Source organism: Lagenorhynchus albirostris, chromosome 13, assembly GCF_949774975.1.
Source record: "Lagenorhynchus albirostris chromosome 13, mLagAlb1.1, whole genome shotgun sequence".
Lineage (NCBI taxonomy): Eukaryota > Metazoa > Chordata > Mammalia > Artiodactyla > Delphinidae > Lagenorhynchus > Lagenorhynchus albirostris.
The window spans coordinates 82098695-82119409 of NC_083107.1; the positions used below are offsets into that span (position 1 = coordinate 82098695).

Here is a 20715-nt window from a genome sequence, read left to right on the forward strand (position 1 = left end):
ACTGCCTCCGTCACCCACCACCCCCAGCAATTCCCCAACACAGGCTAGAGTCTCTAGACCACACGTGTTTGATCTCTGTTCTCCGGGGAATTCTGTCTACTGGGAAGAAAGATGTATTTTTTTAAATGCCATTTCCCCCCCTCCAAGAGGTGCTCTAACACGGACAATACAGTCGCGTGCACAGGAAAAGGGATCAACTGGTATGGAAAGCCCTGCTCGATTCTTGAAGGATGTGTGGGTGCTTGTTGGGGGAGGGGGTGTGGTCAGGGATTCCCAGAAGGAACAGCACGTGCAAAGGCCCAGAGGAGTGAATGGGTGATGAGGAACTGCCAGTCAGTGGAATTCAAGACATCATGTAGGGGATGAAGGGTCGGTCGAGAGGTCAGGCAGGGTCGAGGGTCACAAGGAGGACTTTTCAGGCCATGCTTAGCATTTGGACTTTGCTCTGCAAGGAAGGATTTGAGAGCGTGGAGCAACGCAACTGACTTTAGAGAAGGCTCATGCAGGGCTGGGGCTGGGGCTGTGTGTGGGCGACCGGTCTGGTGGGTGTGGGGAGAGGCGGGGTCAGGAAACCAGCTAGAAACACAATCACGCAGAAAGGTGGTGTCACTGCAGCACAGGAGCGGTGAAGTTGGAGAGACTGGGATGGATCTGGGGGATCTAGATCTTGATGACTAACTTAAGAGACCAGCTTGATAGGATGGAGGGAAAGAAAAGCTGAGAAGGGGCTAGAATGTCTCCTGGGCCTGCCTCCATATCTGAGCAGGCAGTGGTCTCTCTGGGGGACTTGGGAATAGCAGGTCCTGTTTCGGACACTCCATCAAACAACCTAAAACCCAGCAAACCATGGCTTTGACAAGAAAGGGTTTTCTTTGTGTCCAGGGCTTGGGCAGCGGTTCAAGAATGCCATCAATGACCTAGAGTCTCTTTCTGTTCTACCATCCTTAGCACATGGATCTCAGCCTCGTGATCACAGGATGGCTACCCTATTTCCACAAATTGCGTCTGCTTTCCAGGCAGGAGAAGATGGATGGGTCAAAATCTTTCTGTCTTAGGACTCTGGCTTTTTATTCAGGAAGGGAGCAGGGACAGGAGAGCATGCCAGCAGCCTTGAACTGACATCTCACTGGCCAAAACTCACTGGGTTCTCCAGGCTGGAAGGTTGCGCCTTTAGTTGTCCAGCCTCTGAGCTGAGGGGCCCTCGCACTTGCTGTTCCCTGTGCCTGCCGTCCTGCCCAGCTTCCACGTGACCAACTCCCTCATTTTTTCCAGTCTTTGCTCAAATATCACCTTCTAATGAGGCCTTCTCTGACCACTCTATTTAAAATTTCATTTCTCACCCACCCCCCCTATCCAATACCTCTGGACCTTCACTAACATTTTTTCCACAGCTTCTTTTTTATGTCTGCGCCTTGCAGCTTGGAATATTAGTTCCCCGACCAGGGATCAAACCCAGGTCCTCAGCAGTGAAAGCCTGGAGTCCTAGCCACTGGACCACCAGGGAATTCCCTTCCCCCCCCCACCCCGCATCTTCTAAGTATTACTGTATTATATTACAAATTGACTAATTTAGTTTACGGATTGTTGCTCCCAGCTAGAAACGTCAGCTCTGAGAGGCAGGATTTCTGCCGGATATTCTCCTAGAGCGAGTCTGGTACACAGTGGGAGCTATGTGAATGAATGAATGAATGAATGAATGCAGGGCCGGTTCATGAGAGAGCACCTTTCCCTACCTAGGGATTCTTCCCAAGCCCGGTCTCTACTTAAAGGGAGACTACTCAGTACATGGTCCCTGCCCTTAGGAGCCCCTGGCCTGGAGGTAAGATGAGACCCACGTTTGGAGGTGACTGGCCAGGACCAGAGCCTTGCAGATGGCAGGGCCGTGGGAGCTGGAGCAGCAGTGCCCCAGGAAGAGCAGGGAACCTAAGCGGGGCACCTGAGCAGGCCCAGAAGGCTTCTGGGAAGAGGCAACCCCTGAGAAGGCTGGGAGTTGTGAGAGTGATTTGGGAGGGTGCAAGGGGCAAGCAGAAGGGTGTAGCAAATGTTCCTCTCCTCAAATGATGGCGCTGAGAATCATAGCCCTAGCCCAAGGCCGTGATGGGGAGTCCCCAGGACCAGCTTCCTGAGCAGGGAGAAGGTCAGATGTGAAAGAAGTCCCTTAAAAAAAGAAAAAGAAAAAATAAAGAAAAAAGTCTCTGAGAGTTTCATGGCAAGTCCCCACCCCATCCTGGCCCTCTGTCCCCGACAAAGGTGACCACACAGCTGGCTGTAATCCAGAAGCAGGTTTAAGGGAGCTCCTTGCTCAATCTATGATCTGATCTGAGCCAAGCTGACTGCCCTCATTTCAACAGATGTCTTTAATCTGAGCAGTAAATTCCCAGGCTGCCCAGCACGCAAACAGTCATTCCCTGCGGGGCAGAGACAGAAAGACGGAGCAGGTCCGACGTTCCAGGAAGATGGAGAAGCAGATACAAATGTCCACGTCCTTTGTAAGGCTCAGTCAGTACACACCCCGGACCTCTTCTGTGGGCTAACATCTTGCAGGAGGAAAATGAAAACCACAGGTTGACTCCAGACCAGAGAAGGGAAAAGGGCAGAAGACTGGGAACTCCAATTCCACAAAGGAGACCAGAAAGACCCTGCTGTTTCAGGCAATCATGTGTCAGGGGCAGCAGGATGTGAATAAGAAGACTGGTGATGAGGATGAGGACGGTGATAATGATGGTGACGGTGACGGTCCTTACATTCATACAGCACTATAGAGTTTACAGGAGGTCTAATGGCTATTTGTACAATCCTGGGAGCTTCTATAACTCCCATTTCACAGATGAGGAGACAGATGCTCCAGGGCAGTGCTTTGCAGACCCAAGGGACTTGCGTGGAGAAGGTGAAGGTGGGAGGCGTTTGAGCCTCGGGGAAGAAAGGAGGATCGGGACAAAGTGATAGAGGTGACTTTTTTCCTTTAAAAAGAATGGTCTTGGGGTGGGGGAATGAATTGGGAGACTGGGATTGACGTATATATACTACCATGTATAAAACAGATAACTAATGAGAATTTACTCAGTGCTCTGTGGTGACCTAAATGGGAAGGAAATCCAAAAAGGAGGGGATATATGTATACATGTAGCTGATTCCCTTTGCTTTACAACAGAAACTAACACAACACTGTAAAGCAGCTATACTCCAAGAAAAATTATTTCAAAAAAAAAAAAAAAAAAAGAACGGTCTGTTCCCTATCCATTAGACGGTAAGGAAGTCAGGACAGCATCAGGAAGAGATATCTCCAGTGTGCAGTTACCTCCAAACTAGAACCCAACCAGGCAGGATGTCCCTAAGCCCAGGCCACTTGGGGTCTGAAGGTTGTTTTCTTGTTCAGAGCACAGCATCCTCTGCAGCTGCGAGACCAAGCTCTCCAGTCAAATCACAGAGCACACAGAGGCCAGGGTCTGCCACTTTCTCAACGTCGCTGAAAGCCAACACTGCCACCAGCTCTGTTCCACGCCCACGTACAGCCTCTGCAGGCTGTGACGAGCCCACTCGAGGTCCCACCAATTAAGGAGTTTGTGCAAAACGGGCCATCCAACGGAGGGGCTGAAGGAGGCCTTTGCTCATGACCACCAACCCGCAGAAGGGAAGGAAAAGAGTGGATGTGCCTTTGCTGATGAAGTGACTGCAAAGAAGCAGAGGGCGGGAGAGCGAGGCAGGGATGCCCACCGCAGGCCTCCAGCTGCTAATGTTGTGGGCGGGGGAGGCAGTCTGTTTCCACGGGGCTGGAGGATGCTGAAGCCGAACTGGATGAAGGGAGATAGGAAGCTGCCAGGCATTCAACAAGACGCAGGAAGCACAGAGAGCTTTCTACACAGCTAACCGTCAAGGGATTGCCTTTAGAAGCTATTAGACGGAGAGGGACCCAAGCATAGGCACGAGTAGGATTTTTTCCGTGTATAAAATCATAAGCAGACTGATAAAGCAAGGTTCTACACTCTGGAAAATGCCTGTGAATAAGAACAGCTCAAACGAATCAGTTGCTGTGTCATCCCTCCAACAAGGCCCGGGGGCCGTCACCCCGCGGGACAGTGAGAGGGGTTCCAGGCCCCGTTGCGTGGCAGTGGCCAGCAGTGTAAGCCAGGGGAGGTCAGCCCAGGGTCCCTCCTTGGCTTCCCGCTGTCTTGGGTCACAGTCATAATATGAGCTCCCCAAGGGCAGGTCCCCCAACAACTTGTTCATCGTTGTATCCCCAGGCCCAGAGCTGGACTTGGCATACAATATAGAATTATTGAACTAATTTGTTGAACTGTACAGGGTAATCATCGTTCACACTAAAGAGAGCATTCCTGGCTTTATTCAAAGATTTTGTTCCAGTTGTTGTCTTGGGGTAGGCGTTCCTTCGATTCCTTTTAAGCATTTTGGCAGGAAAGGTAGGGTTATGCATGTTAAAAATTAAGCAAACAGAACGGAGGGCAAAATTCTGTCAGAAATCCCTGTGTAAGTCAATAAAACAGAGGACCTTTGTTTAGAAAAATTTAATTCACATACACAGTTTCAGAAATATCACAGAAAGTGAGGTTTATTCCTTCTCCAGGACAACTGGGATACCCAGGAAACCAGTGGGACACACCCGGTCTCCATGGTAACCTACCTGTTTCCAGTGACAGGAGAGCTTCCTTCCCACCTCCATGTGGAATCCCGCAATAAGCTAAGGACCCAGCTTTCAAAAATAACAATTTCTGAACACAGGGGCCATACTAATTTTTTAAAAATATGGTTTCCTCATAGTGAAGATCCTGAAATAATTAACCAGATGTGTATGTAATTTTGCTGACAATTATATTTTCTTTCACAAGATCATAAATACAGACACTAGACTATAAAGATATGATTTTTTTAAATTTCTAATTCAAGAAACTATGAGCAGGCACTGAGCTAGTAGCAAAGGCAACCTCTGATTTATCACATTTTATAGCAATATTATTTGCCTGGAGAGACAGCCCAGCCCCCAAGCATCCCTCTCCTTCATCCACTCTGAAATTAATCTTTCCTATTAGCCAATTTCTCTTATGGCTGGCTCTGCCTTCATAACTTTCCACTGCTGACTCAATATCCTGGACTCAGACAGATTAAACCTCTGCAAAACGACAGGAATAACAGCCTAAGAAGCCTTTGGAGGGATGCCACCGAAAGTCAGGCAGGGCCCTGACAAGGGCTGAGATGGCCCTGCTCACCAGCCGGTAAATAAAGACGGTCAACCCGACGTAAGCCCAAGATCAACGCAAGGTCAACCCAAGTCAACCCAACATCAACCCAAGTTCAAGGCAGGAGCAGCACAGGCAGGGGGGAAGGATGACCCTCAGAAGCCCTTCAATTTGCAGGAGCTGAAGACCAGCAGTTCCACTCTGGGGGAGTCAGGAAGGAAGGGCTGGGATGGGATGGGAAACCCAAAAAGTTATTTTCAAAAAGGGAGCTAAAAAACATCATCCTGAGAGACAAACAGTAAGGAGATTATTCCTGGAAGAGGGCCACTGCGCGATCACTCAGTGAGGAGAATACAGAAGGAAAAGCTGGGGTAGGTGGTCCGAGGACATCAAACCACCTCATTAAAAGACCCAATGTCAACACAGCAGGAGCCGTGAAGCCTCCTTACAGGGCAAGAAACAAAGTGAACGCCCAGATTGAGGCAAACAAAACGGAACAAGCACATCCCAGATCATAAACAAACTCTACCCCTGCCATGTTGAAATGGCGAATTTCTTGGAAGACTTGGAACATTTTTTTTTATATCCAAGTTAATAGAGTTACTCAGTATTGAATTTAGATGAGATTAACAAATTCTAACAATGTAGCATGATAAATTTCCATTAATTCAAATCATCACAAGTATGGAATTTATGGGTTCCAGCCAGTCTGACTATAAAAAGAAAGTTTGCTAAGCAAATTAAGAGGATAAACAAGGTTATCAGAGGAATGCGTTCTTCGGGTTCCTTTCTAAAACCTTCTTTTTTTCCTAATTGCAAAACTAACACATTCCCGTGGGTGAAAATTTAGAATGTAGAGCAAAATGAAAAAGCAGAAAAGAGAAACCACTCATGATCCCATCAGACTCAGCTGCTAACAGTTCGGTATATGTCCTTCCCATCTATTTTCTCTGAGCTTTTTTTCCCTCCCTATCTAGTTCTACATCTTGCTTTTCAGCCCCATATTTAAGAGACACATTTAAATTGCTTATTTTCAACCCCTTTAGCAAATACTTACTAGCTTACTACCAGAAATATGTTCATTTCAAAGAATTCTTAGTAACTCATTAAAAAGACCAATTTGAGGTGAAAGCTGGTCAGGAGTTTGCATCAATACATATACTTTTGTCTGAAAATAATGCAATTATTTATCTTCTACAATACTCCCTAATTCTGACTTTTCTCTGGTTCACAACTAGTCAAAACAAGAAGTTCAGTCCACCAGTTTCTTAGATCGTGAGCAGCATGACCTCCCAGAAAAAACAGAAGTGCCCCATTACACCGAGGAGGGCAACAGCTACATCCTCTACACTGGCTTTTCTTGCCATATTGTCCTCTTAAAGGAATTGTAAACATGGGACTTCCCTGGTGGCACAGTGGCTAAGACTCCGTGATTCCAATACAGGGGGCCCGGGTTCGATCCCTGGTCAGGGAACTAGATCCCACATGCATGCCGCAACTAAGCGTTCACATGCCGCAACTAAGTGTTCACATGCCGCAACTAAGGAGCTGGCGAGCTGCAACTAAGGAGCCCACGTGCTGTAACTAATGAGCCGGCGAGCCGCAACTAAGGATCTCGCCTGCCGCAACTAAGACCCAGTGCAACCAAATAAATAAATAAATAAACAATTGTTTTTAAAAAAAGGAATCGTAAACAGCTTCTAAGTAAGGCTCTCGGATCTAGAGCATAAGACCTCAGCTCAACTGCCAACCTGCTTCCGTGCTCCCACAGCGAATACCCCAATGAAATCACACTCTTCCTTGGTACCAGGAGTCCCTTTCTTCTTAATCTCAGCTTCCTTAAGACATAGCACCGTCCCTGGCACAGGAAGTTATAAGAAGGCACTGAATGGACGGATGGGTGGATGAAACACACAAAGGTCGTCTCCCTAAGTTCAGTACCCTCTGCCCTACCCCTTCCTTCTAGTCTGTGCTCCACAGATCTGTTCCTCAATATTGTCACTCTCTTCTGAATTGTGATGCCAGCTCTTCAGATGGCGGTTGCATCTGTGTTTCATAAGAGGTTCATTTTTTTGTTGCAGTCAGTTTAGCTATGAAAATTCTCTCCATACTTTATGTTGGATGTGCCCTACAACTCAAATTTACTTTTTTTTGGCCCCTCCGCGCGGCATGTGGGATCTTAGTTCCCCAAGCAGGGATCAAACCTGCACCCCCTGCAGTGGAGGCGAAGAGTCTTAACCACTGGACCGCCAGGGAAGCCCCTCAAGTTTACAATTTTAAGCATTTTTCCTGGCTTGTAGAGCTGACAGAGAATTTACAGGTTATCGAGCCCCGAGCTGCATTTGACAAATGAGGAAACTGAGATCTGGGGAGGAAAAGCCGCCCATGCCAAGTGAAACCAGACATTCATAACAGGAGGGCAGTCACTCCACCAGCCCATAAGGTCGTGATGCTTTCCAGGCCGCTGTCCTGCAGTTTTCATGAGCGCGTGAAACACTCACCACCAGCGACAGCACAGGAAACAGCATTAGTGCACTGAACCGCACAGTCGCACATTCAGGCCTGCAAAGCAAGCCCCTTAGCTGAGGTGCTAAGTTTTAAATAATTCAATTCACTCACCATCCTACAGTTGAGAGAAGAGGATGGTGGTTTGGCCACACATCTGGACATCCACTGAGTCCCAGGCTCAGTGCCAGGAATGCGGGGCCATGGAGGAGAAATCCACAGGGGCCCCGTATGCAAAGAGGCCCACTGCCCTGGGAGAGGCCGAGAAGCTCAGTCCCCAACCTGCTAGGTCAGGCCCTAGAGAGGCGCATCAGCAAAGGGCCTGGAGAATACGGCCAGGAGCCCAATCTGTCCTCCCTGGGGGGACAAAGGTGACAGTGGCTCCCCCCTGGGCCTGAAAGAATGGGTGGTGAATTAGCCAGGGTTCTCCAGATAAACAGACATATGCAAATACAGGATATGCATATATCTTATATCTTGTGTGTGTGTGTGTACACACACACACACACACACACACACACACATATACATACACACACACACACATACAGTAGTCCCCCCTTATCTGAGGCAGATATGTTCCAAGACCCCCAGTGGATGCCTAAAACCACAGACAGTACTGAACCCTATATTGCTATTTTTTTTTCCTGTACATACATACCTATGATAAAGTTTAAACTATAAATTAGGCACAGTAAGAGATTAACAACAATGATAATAAAATAGAACAATTATAACAATTTACTATAATAAAAGTTATGTGAATATGGTCTCTCTCTCAAAATAGCATACTGTACCATTCTCATCCTTCTTGTGATGACATGAGATGATAAAATGCCTACATGATGAGATAAAGTGAGGTGAATGACGTACGCATTGCGATGTTATGTTAGGCCTCTACTGACCTTCTGATGATACGTCAGAAGGAGGATCATCTGCTTTGGGGATCCTGGATCACTTGAGCCATCAAGATGTTGACGGTTGGATGTCAGGAGCAGATGATGTTGACGGTTGGATGTCAGGAGCAGATGATGTTGATGGTTGGATGTCAGGAGCAGATGATGTTCATGGTTGGATGTCAGGAGCAGATGATGTTGATGGTTGGATGTCAGGAGCAGATGATGTTCATGGTTGGATGTCAGGAGCAGATGATGTTGATGGTTGGGGATCCCAGAGGGATGAGGTGGGACAGTGTGATATTTCGTTATGCTACTCAGAACATCATAAGATTTTATTTTATTTTATTTTCTTCTTTTTTAACATCTTTATTGGAGTATAATTGCTTTACAATGGTGTGTCAGTTGCTGCTGTATAACAAAGCGAATCAGCTATACATATACATATGTCCCCATATCCCCGCCATCTTGCATCTCCCTCCCACCCTCCCTATCCCACCCCTCTAGGTGGTCACAGAGCACCGAGCTGATCACCCTGTGCTATGTGGCCGCTTCCCACTAGCTATCTGTTTTACATTTGGTAGTGTACATATGTCCATGCCACTCTCTCACTTCGTCCCAGCTTACCCTTCCCTCTCCCCATGCCCTCAAGTCCATTCTCTACGTCTGCGCCTTTATTCCTGTCCTGCCCTAGGTTCTTCAGAATCTTTTTTTTTTTTTAAGATTCCATATATATGGGTTAGCACATGGTATTTGTTTTTCTCTTGCTGACTTACTTCACTCTGTATGACAGTCTCTAGGTCCATCCACATCACTACAAATAACTCAATTTCGTTTCTTTTTATGGCTAAGTAATACCCCATTGTATATATGTGCCACATCTTCTTTATCCATTCATCTGTTGATGGACACTTGGGTTGCTTCCATGTCCTGGCTATTTTAAATAGTGCTGCAATGAACATTGTGCGACATGGCTCTTTTTGAATTATGGTTTTCTCAGGGTATATGCCCAGTAGTGGGATTGCTGGGTCGTATGGTAGTTCTATTTTCAGTTTTTTGAGAAACCTCCATACTGTTCTCGCATCACAAAATTTTAAACTTAGGAATTATTTCTAGAATTTTCCATTTAACACTTTTGGACCACAGTTGAGCACAGGTCATTGAAACCTTGGAAAGTGAAACCACCGATAAGGGGGAACTACTATATATACATATACAGATAGACTTATTACAGAAATTGGCTCAATTTGAGGCCAAGAAGTCCTACAATCTGCCAAGTACAAGCTGGAGAACCAAGAAAGCCAGCGGTGTAAGTCCCAGTTCACACCCAAAGGCCCAAGAACCAGGAACACTGAAGTCCAAGGACAGGAGAAGATGCCTGTCCGAGCTCAAGAGAAAGAGCCAATTTCTCCTTCCTCTGCCTTTCTGTTCTACTCAGGCCCTCAGTGGATTAGATGACACCCATCCACAATGGTGAGGGCAATCTTCTTTACTCTGTCTACTGAACCAAATGCTAATTTCTTTCAGAGACACCCTCACAGACATATCTATACATCCCATACCTAATGGTTTACCAGCTACCTGGGCATCCCTTAGCCCTGTCACATAAAATTAAAAAATAAAATTTAATCCTACACATAAAATGAATCATCGCAGGTGAGATTTTTCCAAGAATCTTACAGATTAGTTATTCTCATGAGGCCACTTGCAGAGTGACATTCCATCATCCACCCATTCGGGTCCTCTGTGCCTACCACTATCCTGTCGTAACCCCCCTCATTACCCCCCTAACACTAGGGGGCATCCCCCCAAGGAACAGCTAATTCAGCAGAAATGGGCTATGTGATGCAGTAGCCAACGTTTGGGAAGCAATGCTGAGACTGAATGATGATGACGTGGTCGTGATGATGGTTATAGCGATGCTACTGATGGCGATGGTGATGATAGTGGCGATGGTGGTACCAGTGATGGGCGATGATGTGGCTGTACTGGAAAGACAGCAACTGGCCCAGGACAGTACCCAGGGGGAAGGAGTTACAGCGGAAGGAACATGGTGAGACCTTTACACTGCTTGAGGGTCCCTGGTCCTGAGGACCTAGAGTCCCTTACCTGCGCTACACCTCCCCTGCCCCCCCCCACCAACAATGTTGAAACTAATTCCCAAATGCACAAGCTCTCACTTTACAGCTAGCTCTGGGAACAATGAGGCAGGCCATGTTGTCTTTAGGTAAGCACATCACCAGGAACGTAGGCTAATAAGGCAGTAATCCTTTGTCCTGTCTTTAGAGAGAAAGGAGAGAGAAAAAGCCATCCCCAGAGAACAAGAATGCCAAAGTTCTGGCATGAAGGAAAGCCAGGGCTTAGCGTCTGTCCAAGGCCTGCTTCTGCCTTTACTCACCAGGAAGGAGAAACACACCCAAACAAGCCGCAGCAGCCGGCATGGCCGGGCTCCCACCCCTGGAAGCTGAGCCAGGCCGTCCAGGCTGCGTCACAAAGCGTGGCACTGGCCCCACACGACTGAGGGATTTTTAATAAAGCCTCATCCCTGCCGCCGCCCCACGCTCCGGGGAGGGCTGAGAGCGAGAGAGGGGGCGAGCCCGCCACCAATCCTGCCCCTCAGGGGACCCCCCACCGGCTCCACTCAGCCACGCCCGTAAATACAGAAAACGGCAGGACATTGGAAACGACTGTCTTTAAACCCAGGTGATTGATTTGGAGAGGTTCTCACTTCCCTCCAAAAGTGGATTACAGAGCAGCAGAGAGAGAGGATGGGAGTGACAGCGAAGGGTGGGGAGCTGTCGTCAATTCTGTTTTCTGGAAACGTCTGTTAAATGCACAGGAAGGAAGCAGAGACCTGAGCATTTTGCTGCTGGAGGGAAAACAGCGCTGTGATCCACACATACGGCTGCTCAGAACCATAACTCTGCCGGTGTTGCCAGGAGTCCCCCTTCAGCCCATTGGCACCCACGCACCCAAACTAATAAACGCTTTCCAAGTGCCCAAGGGGGGAGGGGATTAGGGGGTCTGGGCCTCCTAATGTCTGAGAAATAACCCACAGGTCTCTCTCTATGTGCCGCCCCCCGCCCCAAGTTCAGGGTCACTGTGGCTGCATCAGGGACCCTGTGCGACGCTTTGCAGGAGATGCGAGCTGGGGCACTCCAACACGGCAGCTCCCCGAACTCCAAATCACGACCCTCCCGGCTCCCTTCCAGGACCCTTGGCACACACACATTCACAGGCTCTCATGTCATGTGTCTTGCTGCTACAGTCTGGGTCAAAATATGCCTAATAATCCAGAATTTGAAAAGAAACATTGATTGCTGGGGAAGCCCTGCAGCGTTCTCCATTTCCGCAGACACGTGACCAGCCAGACTCAACCGGGTCCTCTACATCCAGGTTTCATGAGATTGTCTGATGGGGGCCCAGAACCCCTTTGCTCACATGAGCAAACTCAGAAAGGGTCACTCAGCCAATAAACAACAGAGCAGAGACTGACTGGAACCCCGGTCTGCCTGACCCCATCCCTGGTCTTTCCCCTGGGATATTCTGAAAAATAGGGTCTAACAACCCCAGTCCTTCAGGAAGAAACAAGACACTCTCAGTGTCCACGGTGAAAGTTCTCTGCATCAGTGAGTGGTAGAGACCATTTGTGACCTGGTGGCCTACACACCAGACCCAGATCGATCTATATACACTGGGTATACAATTTCTGTGTCTCAGGCTGCACATTTGTAAAATGGGATCTCCTCCCCTGCTACTTTCCTCAAAGAACAAAACTGACACAAGAGGGGACTTCCCTGGTGGCGCAGGGGTTAGGAATCCGTCTGCCAGGGCAGGGGGCACGGGTTCGAGCCCTGGTCTGGGAAGATCCCACATGCCGCGGAGCAACTAAGCCTGTGCGCCACAACTACTGAGCCTGCGCTCTAGAGCCCGCGAGCCACAACTACTGAGCCCGTGCGCCACAACTACTGAGCCTGCGTGGCCTAGTGCCCGTGCTTCGAAACAAGAGAAGCCACTGCTATGACAAGCCCGCACACCGCGACGAAGAGCAGCCCCCGCTCACCACAACTAGAGAAAACCCGCGCGCAGCAACGAAGACCCAACACAGCCAAAAATAAATAGAATTAATTAATTTTTAAAAAATGACACAGGAAGAGACTTCTGAACGCACAAGGTATGGAGGCACATGCGCCCCCTCCCTCCCCCAGGGCCTTCCTCCACATCTATTGACCAAGAAACTTCGCTGCACGTCCACACACTTAAACTGAGTCACTCCTACCCGGCCAAGTACTGGGGCAAAGGAAGCTGCGCCCTGTACCATTCATGCCCTTGAAGGAATTTACATTGTCTGGGAGGTGATGGCAGGAAAAGCCACAGAAGGGCATCTCCTTACTGCCTAGTAGGCCTGGAAGAGAAGGTTTAATTCTTGCTGCTTCTTATCTACCAATGGCTTTGGGCTACTTATTTTGCCCTGGGCATCCTCCACGTTTTCATTTTAAAAAATGGGTTTCATCCCATTTGCCTCACATGTTCCTGCTGAAACAAGATAATGTAGCAGGCCGCACAACACAAGGACATACTCTGTGCTTTAAATTCCAACACTTTGCTGGATACTCAGGAGTTCACAAAAGAAACGTGAGGGAGGCCACTGCAGTTAGTCCAGCCAACATGCTCTGGGCATCCCAGGTGCTCGGCGCTGTGCTAGGCGACAGATGAGGGGCCAGTAAGACCTGAGGCTCCTCCTTCAGAGAGCTCCCCGACCCACAGGGAGACAGCACTGGCTACTTCAGCAGCCTGAGGGAGAAGCCAATTCGAACTGGAAGACTCCAGGAAGGACTCCCAGAGGGGACCCTTGAGCCAAATCTATAAAAGGAACCATAGGAAGAAAAAGCAAATCTAGAGACAGAAAGCCGGAGGGTAGTTGCCCGGGGCCAGGAGTGGGAACAGGGAGTGACAGCTAATGGGCGCGAGGGAAACGCTCTAAAACTGGATTGTGGTGACAGTTGCACAACTCTGTAAGTTTACTGAAAAGTATCGAATAATACTTTTTTTTTTTTTTTTTTTGGCCACGCCGTGCAGCATGCGGGATCTTAGTTCCCCATCAGAGATAGAACCTTCACCCACGGCAGTGAAAGCTCAGAGTCCTAACCACTGGACCACCAGGGAATTCCCATCTAACGATACACTTTTTTTTTTTGGCTGCAGCGGGTCTTCGTTGCTGCGTGCGGGCTTTCTCTAGTTGCGGCGAGCTGGGGCTACTCTTCGTTGCGGTGCGCAGGCTTCTCATTGCAGTGGCTTCTCTTGTTGCAGAGCACGGGCTCTAGGCACACAGGCTTCAGTAGTTGTGGCACACTGGCTTAGCAGTCGTGGCTCATGGGCTCTAGAGCGCAGGCTCAGGAGTTGTGGCGCACGGGCTTAGTTGCTCTGTGGCATGTGGGATCTTCCCGGACCAGGGCTCGAAGCCGTGTCCCCTGCATTGGCAGGCGGATTCTCAACCACTGCGCCATCAGGGAAGTCCTACTAATACACTTTAAATGCGTACACTCTGGTGGTATATAAATTATACCTCAACAAAGCTGTTAATTAAAAAAAAAATTTTTAAAGGTCGAGTAGGAGTTTAGTGGATCAAGTGTGGCTGGGAGAGAAGAAAGACGCTGTGCCCACCTGCCTGGCCTCACCCTCACTGTCCCACCTCCCTCCAGACACCTCCTCCCGAGGCTTTTCCCCAGGCCCGGGCCCGGGGCGGGAGCTGCCCTCCCAGCACCTGTCAATTCCACCAGCTCCCTAGATATTCTCCCCAAGACCAAGCTCTCAGGGGCAGGGATGAAGCCCGTGGCCAGCTTTCAGAGCCCAGCTTGAAGCAAGACCACAGTAGGTGTTCAGAAGAAGTTAGTGAGGAAGAGACTGAACTGGGGGGTTGGGGGGGGGTGGAAAGGGACAGGATGAAATGGAAGCCGAGCTCCAGGCTAAGGGATGAGGCTTTGCTGGGCGTTGGGCAGAAGAGGCATGGGTCTGGGGAGGAGGGCGGGGCAGCAGAGGTCTGACCCTCTAGATGGGTGGGGAAATGGGGGAAGGGCAGGCACGGTGGGCTCTGGGCTCTGCTGTGACCTGTAGTAGCACGGAGCACACACACAGCACGGGGTCAGGGCGGTGGGAGAGCGCCCTGTCAGTGCACAGACGTGACGGCAGGTGCCTGACCAAGGGGACACCTCCCTTGCTGAAGAGGACACACAGCAAGGGGAGACTTCGGTTGGGCAACAGCGTATTCAGGCAATCAGGGAAGACTTTCAAGAGGGGAACTGCATACCTCCAAAAGCTTTTTTCCTGTGTCCAGGACCATGGCTGCTTTATCCAAAGAGTCAGAATTTAACAATCCTGAGTATTTCTTAACCAAGGGTCAGAAACCCATCACTAGCTCTTCAAAGAAGACTTCTCGCCTAATGAGGCCGGTGAGGCTGATGCCAGCACCCCTACTCCAGTCTTCTGGCTTCCTGCCAGCCTGTGTTGTACTAAGACTCTAAAGAGAAACCAATATCCAGAAAACACAGCTACTGGATTAGCGAGCAGGGCTCTGGGGTAGAGGGTACACTAGGCTTATAAAGGAAAATGAAGAGGTCAAAGAAGCCATTTTGCTGCCCTGAGGCAGGCGGGGGAGGGAGCCTGAGGCCTCTCATTAAGTGTCTTTAGTTAGTCACGTGTCATGAACGCAAAGATATGAAGCACTGCCTCTGAAATTCAATTCGACTTGAAACGACATGGCCGAGGCAAGGCTCTCTTAAAGGATTCGCTGAGCTTTTCAGATGATTTTTTTCTTTTTAATTCTTTAGACTTGCCCCTTGCTCAGTGCCTAAGACATGTTCCACCTGTCAAACTGTAATTGATTACCTGAAGTTACATTAAACCCACACCAGTAGATTCCAATGAATTTTTTTTTTTCTTTTTGGTGGAAAGTGATTTGAAAGAGTTTTTTCCATGGGGCACGTGGCACCGAGAGGCCCTAAGCTCGCTCTGCTATCTCCATATACAATTACCCTCTGTCATCCCCTGATTAGAAACTCAACCCAAAGGGAAGAGGACAGGAGCCACATGAGGTGCACAGATGCGCAGACTGGCGTGTGGGCGTGAAAACACGAAAGGAACCCAGTGAGACTGTGGGATAATGGTGAGTCCTAAAGGAGAGCATGATTAAGTCTCCAAGTGCCCTCCTTCCCCCAGCACAACGACATCAGGGGCTGACAAACTAGCAAAACACACAGAATCCGCCATCAAGTCTGGGCTGGCAGCTCGTAAATTGGAAGCATTATCCTGCAACAAACGAGCACGGTTTAGGGCTTGGTGGAACGCTAAATTCTAATACCAACCCAATCCCCAACCTAGATAGAATGTTGGCCGCCAAGAAGCTTGCTGTCTGATGCCAAATAAAGTCTGGGGCTCCTTACTATTACCCTGGATTATCAGACCTTGGCACTCTACCACTTCCAAGTGGCAGTGCAAGGTCTTAGAGTAAGTCTCGGGGAGGCCTGTGGGAATAAGGGGAATATAGACTACCCTGAGGGACGAACACTCACTATGGGATTTTTTTGTTTTCAAAGACTTTTTGGATGTGGACCATTTTTAAAGTCTTCATTGAATTTGTGGCAGTACTGCTTCTGTTTTATGTTTTGGTTTTCTGGCCACGAGAAAACCGTGGGATCTTAGCTCCCCGACCAGGGATCAAACCCGCACCCCCTGCATTGAAAGGCGAGGCCTTAACCACTGGACCACCGGGGAAGTCCCTCACCATGCTGTTTTATGTGAATGGTGACCTTGGAATTGTGCACACAGAGCCCTGAAAAGAGGGGGGTGCCAGCCCCAGATGATAGCACTACCTCTTTACCAGATGCAACGGCACCGCAGCTCCAAGTAGAAATGGGGCTTGGTGAGTGCAAGGCCCAGGCTGGGGAGTGTGGGCCAACGGGGGCCCACTCCTTGCCCTTCTGTCGCTTGTATTTCTAATTCTGCACAGCCCTGAGGTCAGAAAGGGACATTAGGACAAATTCTGAAGGAATTCGTCCAAGCTTTTTATTTCTCTAGAGTCTCTCTCTAGAAGGGCTTATTGGAAATGAATGGGTCATTGGCTAGAGTTGGGGCAAATCTTTGTTCTTCTGGGGTTTTGACTTATTCTTGTTTCTCCACAAGAAGATGACCTTCCGGACATCTGATTCCCAAAGCCAGGTCTCCCAAATTATTATCGCACGTTGACATCTATTTTCCAACTTACAAAAATCGGAATGCAAATGGAGCAGGCAAGGCGAGGACAAGGCACCACGACCCCGGCCCCGGCAAGCAGGAGGCAGAGCCCCTGGCCCTTCCCTCTGGCACGTTATCCAATAGAACCTCAAGAGCTCGGTAATTACAGGCCTTTCAAAAGTGCAACAGAAATAGATCTAGGGCCAAAACACTCGTTTCCTTAAGGCAAATGCTGGTTTTAACTAAGGGGGAAAAATCCCAGCTTTTGGTCTGTCTTCTGAGCAGAGAAAGTCAGACTGATTTTTTTTAATATTATTATTGAATTGGATTATGGGGAAGAGAATAGGATTCAGATCAAGAGTCTTGTCTCCTCTAGGATATAAAATCATTTTATGAAACACGAAAAGCAGGTTCCATTCTAAGTATGCTCCTGACACCAAATCAGGATAACAAATTAGCTTATTCGTTCCCCTGACATGCAATCACTGTTGAGATCTCAGGGCTTCGGTCCGGGTGGAAGACAAACCAGAGGTTTCTGCTACTGTGTCATAAAAGCCTGAACAAGCTTCCTTGAGAACACCAACCGGGAGCATCTGATACTTGGAAAGGCACCCAGACCCAGACGCAGGCCCTGCCCACTCCCTGCCAGCGCTTCATTTTAACAGCCTCATGTACCATGAGGTCAGCTGCTCCCTTGGCGAAGGGTTTTTTTTTTTTCCCTACCGGGAAGGGTCCTGAGAGGAAGAAACCAGAGATGGAGGGAAGGAATCACTGGCTGTGGCAGAAAGCGGCAGAGCAGCTCTGGCCAGCTCACCCTGCTGGGCCTGAGCAAGCGCTGTGGCGCTGCTGGCAGGACTCCGCCAGAGAGAGAATCATGGTTAGAGCTGTGTGCACATTCACTGCAGTTCAATGAGTAGTAGGTTTGAAACTAAGCAATTTAAAAATTAAGGCGTGGGACTAGGATGCAGACCCTCAGACTCCTGCGTAAGGCTGATCAAAGGGAGAGGGGATTGCCGTTGACGGGGCCGGTACCCAGAGGGTGTTCAATGCCAGGGCCTAAGGCAGGACTCATGCTCCGGCAATCATGCTCCTCTAGGGGGAATCAATGTTGGAGGGGAGGAAAAGGGGGCAGCCTTCGGCGTGACCAGGCCTGGCCAGGGTGCCCTGGGAGCCCGAGATCCGTCTCTGCGGGGAGCGCCACTTCACACCGGGGCTCTCAGATTGCAGATGTGCACGCCCCGGGGACTAGGCACTTGTTGAACAAAAGGGCTCCTGACTTCCTCAGCCTCTGCCTTCGGCCAGGAGAGGGACCCCCGCTCGGGCGCCAGAGCCTTCGCAGCTGGAGAAGGGCCGGCGCCCCGCGAGACGCGCTACTGCACCTTCGAGGCGGCGCCGCCCGGGAGCTGCGGCGGGGAGGCGGCGCAGCAGGCAGCCTAAACTTTCTCGAATCTCGGAGCTTCATGGTTAAGTTAGGACGGCGAGTGAGGCACAAAACACGCGCGGGGTGGCGGGGGGGTGTAAGAGTCCCACCCACGATAAAGAAAACAAAAGGATTTTTTAAAAGAGAGACGCTAATGCAATTAACATCAACACCTACTATGTGCCAGGCACTGGGCCGAGAGCCATCTTTAGTGGTTCTCATTTTAACTGTCACGACAGACCCCGAGGGAGGAACTGTCCCCACTTGATAAGAAAACCGCGACCCGGGAAGGTGGCGTGTCGGGCCCAGGTCGCAGTGCGAGTCACGGCGATGCCAGGGCTCATAACTCCGCATCAGGGCTCTGTACGTCGCCCCTCCGCCTGGGGAAGAGGGAGCAGATGGCCGCCGCGAGGGTCCCTCCCCTGGCCAGAGCACACAGGCGACTCACGTGGGCCGCGCGGACCTGTCCCCGGGCAGGGCTAGCCAGGGCTGCCCCCTAAGCCCGGGCTAGCCCCCTCGGATCCCAGCTATCCTCCGGGGCTCTGTACTCCGTCCGCACTGGGCCGGCCGGCTGGGACCCTGGGCTCCGCGCTCGGGGTGGACCGCCCACGCCCACCCTGCCACACGCGCCTCACGCACAGCCGCTCACACACGACACGCTCCCCGCCCCGGTCCCCACCAGCAACTGCGCCCCGACACACAATTCCACAAACGCAGCCCCAAATGTGCACATCCAACTGCACACACGGATCCGCACGAGGACACGCCATTCCAGGGACACACCACCGTACTCAGTCACCCACAACTCCACTGCGCAAAGAAACACAATCACCCCTCAACACACACACACACACACACACACACACGCGCTGAGAGCCCGATCGCAGCGCACGCCGGTGCACACGCCCGTACTCCCCGCAGCCCCGCAGCCCGCCCCTTTCCTACCTGCTCCGTCGCAGGACGCGATCCGCCGGCTCCCCGAGCCCAAGTTCCGAGCCACCGGCGCTGGGGCGGGCGCGGGCCGCTACGAGGGGCGAGTGCGCCGAGGCCGGAAAGGGTGCCTAGGAACGCGGGCCTCCGTGCGCCCGCAGCCGCCGCGCCGGCCCTGCGCTCATCTCCTCGCAGAAAGACAAAAGGAAGCCGGCAGTGAGGGAGAGAGCGAAGTGGAGGTGCCCGCCAGTCCGCCGATCCGCCAGTCCGCCGTCTGCAGTCGCCGCGGCCCGCCTGCCAGACCGGGAAAGGAAGGGACGCGAAGGCGGGGCCCGGAGGCGGGGCGCCCGGCCGGGGTGGGAGCTCAAGTCTCCTGCGGACCCGCCCCCGCCTCGACCACGCCCCAATTTAGCCCCGCCCGTCAACCCACTCAGGTCACGCCCCCGTCCCTAACCACGCCCCCCTTATGGCCCTGCAGCGCCCGGCCTCCGCTCTTCCAACGCCGGCCCCTCGCTACTCTCTAGCGCACGCTCTGCCCGGCTGAGGCCTTGACCCGGTCTTAGCCCCGCTTGGATCTCGGAGCAGGGGCGGAGCCAAGCACCGGCTCCGCCTCCCTAACCTTTGGCCTCTGGCCTGAGGGTGTGGGAGAGGCCTGGAGGCGGCACGCGGGAGGGGCAGACCCCGAGCCCTCTTCCGGAAGTGCGGCCCGGGTGGCCCAGAAGGGAAAAAGGCTTCAGTCGCCGCAGGCTGCCTGCCTGGTCCCTCTGGTCCCTTTCACCACCCGTCCCGTGCCACAAGCATTCCCGCGCCTGGTTCAGGGAAGGAGCCCGGGGCCGGGAGAACGGAGGCCTGGGTTCCAGTTCTGGTTGCCTTTGCTGACTCTAGGCCATTTTGACAAATCCCTTGGACTCCTTCGGCCTCGGTCTCCCCACCCATAAAATGGACAGGACGAGGAGCGGGCTTCCTCGGGCCCTTCCCTCCTTGACATGCTGTGGGGGGTCAGTCTCTGCTCAGGAAAGGGCTTGGTTGCCATCTTAGTCCCAGGAACTGAGAATCCCTGGGCCTCGGGGAGGTGGACAGGTGTCTCCTGCAGACTTTCCCGTCTGCCTGCCATGGCACGCGTGAGCAGCTAGCCGACAAGCATCAGGGTCTGTGCTTCCCAAGACCCCTTACCAGCAGCCCCAGAAAATCTGGGTCGTAGAAGAGCAAATATGTCCACACCCCCACCACTACCATCACCACCACCACCACCACCACCACTACCATCACCACCACTACCATCACCACCACCCCCTCCACTACCATCACCACCACCCCCTCCACTACCATCACCACCACCACCACCACTACCATCACCACCACCACCACCACTACCACCATCACCACCACCACTACCATCACCACCACCCCCTCCACTACCATCACCACCACCACTACCATCACCACCACCACTACCATCACCACCCCCACCACTACCATCACCACCACCCCCTCCACTACCATCACCACCACCCCCTCCACTACCATCACCACCCACCCCAAA

General features: G+C 51.2%; 1 protein-coding gene across 2 annotated transcripts in view; it reads right to left on the bottom strand.

Annotated features, from left to right (window-relative positions):
• The window catches only part of HPCAL1 (hippocalcin like 1), a 112175-nt gene extending 92689 nt beyond the window's left edge, over positions 1 to 19486 (bottom strand). For both annotated transcript variants that reach the window (XM_060169206.1, XM_060169205.1), the window contains exon 1: positions 19188 to 19486. The gene's annotated coding sequence lies outside the window, so the exon portion shown is untranslated. The remainder of the gene's footprint in view (positions 1 to 19187) is intronic.
• Positions 19487 to 20715: the final 1229 nt, after the last annotated feature.